A 2,139-nucleotide genomic window follows, 5' to 3' on the forward strand; every position below is an offset into this window, starting at 1 on the left:
CCTCAAATTTGAAAAAACAAGATGAACACGTTTTCATCTTCATTTCAAAATAACCCTTTTAAATGAAAAAGAAGTTCCTCATGTTTGTTACTTCTGTTCATGAGATCAATTTAAATATTTTCTTTACTACATGTACAATTTTTTTCATCCTATCTTAGTGTCTCATTACATCCAGTTTGGCAATAAGACCTCCAGTGCTTTATTTTAAATTGCATTCAGTAGATTAAAAGATTGTTAAATTCACACTTGAATCCTCCTTAAGACATTGAATTATGACAAAGTTAAAAAAAGTATAGCCATTTATCAACACTCCTGGAATTATTGCAAATAATCTCACATGTGCATATAATTCAAACATAAACTTTGTGGGGGAAGGGTTATAAAATAAATACTACAATATTTCTTCAATTTTAATGTTGCCTAGATGGTTAGATAAAAAAGATTGGAGAATCAAACTATTCTAAGAACTGTTTTCTAAGTAGTTAGAGCAATTTTGCAAAACAAAGTAAGCAAGAACCTATGGCAATACATTTTTCCTGTAGTGTAACTGCTAATATGAGATATAATCAGTAAACAATTAACACAAATATAAGCACCACTAAAGCATAGTCTGGTGAAAAGCTTCCCAGCTAAAGTAGATTGGGGAGAGAGTTAAGGGTAATGAGAAGGAGGGGACAGGGCAGGGTTCCAGTGGGAACATCATTTACGTGTCTTATCATTATCATTATCATGTTGTATGCGACAGTCCACTGTTGCAGATAGGTAAATCCTTTCCAAGTACGGTGGCCTAGAGTATACTTTAGGTAACACAGTAAGATTATTTAACTGTTATTTATACTTCATTTGCATTTACACTTGGATATACACATAATCATTTATGTATATCAAAAACTATAAACAGAATCTTAAAACACTTTTATTTTATTTTGGAAAAATTAAGATGAAACTATGTACTACAGAATTTTCTAGAATATCTATACTCAGGGATAAAACTAAAGGAAAACATAACTATCTGTTTAGCAAATGGCTTGTGAGAAAACTCAAGATGACTCATCTTTTCATAGATGAGTTTACTAGATGAGGATTGTGATCCAATGATTGTTTAGCAGCAATTTACCAAACTAAATTCTTTTATTAACAGGCATTATAAACAGACAGTACTAATCTTATTTAAAAACCTTGAGTGGCACACCAGTGAATACACAGCTCATAAGTAACTTAAAAAGAATTTCCCATTTTAAAAGGCAACACACAGCATGCAAAAACCTATACTAAACAAAGAAGCAACAAAACAAACATAATTAATGTTAATTATGTGATCGGTACATTTTTCTATGATTCCCTTCATACTTCACTTTCCCCAAAAACTAAATTCTGAACTTCCTCTTCTAAAATTGGTACAATCAGGTTATCCTTGGACATCAAATTATATTTCATCACAAATTTAGTAAACCAATGACACAGAAATGTTTCACTTTCATATTCATCAAATATCTTCCAGTGATGAAAATAAGCATGTGGAAATATTCTGTAAATCCTACAGCATACTGATCCTAGTTTTGCTACAGACGATTCCTTTATACTAACCCTGAGGGGAAAATATTTATTGCTATTCAGAAGACATGCAGCACCATTAAGTGTATGTCTAGTATAGTCTATAGCAGGACACTCTTTCGGAGTTTTATGAGCTGCACAAAGAAAAATCCATTGTTCAGTTGCTGTCATTTGATCATTTGAGTACAAGTATCTGGATGGCATTCACTCTGAAGTTTGACAGCAAGTCCATTTAGCTCAAGGCAGAACTGCCTTAAATGTTCATACATTCATACAACTTCATCTTGGCCTTCAGGTGGTTCAAGAATTTTGTCAGTATTGGAGCAATCTGCTCTTATGTTCTGTTGAATATACTGCTGAAGAGCTCGGTACTGTCCAATTCATCAAAGGATTCATCAGGCCAATTATAGAAGTACTGCTCCTTGGCGCCGGCCTGTTCTGCCCTAGCACTGCCATCCCCTCCGCCATGACCATAGTGCCCAAAATATTTTATGATTTTGATACTACTGTAAATGGTATTTTTAAAATGTCATTTTTCAATTGTTCATTATTACTATGTAGAAATGTCTTTGTATCCTGGCACAT

General features: G+C 33.1%; 1 pseudogene; it reads right to left on the reverse strand.

Moving 5' to 3' along the window:
- Positions 1–1,344: 1,344 nt before the first annotated feature.
- LOC103597616 lies at positions 1,345–2,028 on the reverse strand (annotated as a pseudogene).
- Positions 2,029–2,139: the final 111 nt, after the last annotated feature.

This window comes from Galeopterus variegatus, unplaced genomic scaffold (genome assembly GCF_000696425.1).
Source record: "Galeopterus variegatus unplaced genomic scaffold, G_variegatus-3.0.2 Scaffold2362, whole genome shotgun sequence".
NCBI classification, from domain to species: Eukaryota; Metazoa; Chordata; class Mammalia; order Dermoptera; family Cynocephalidae; genus Galeopterus; species Galeopterus variegatus.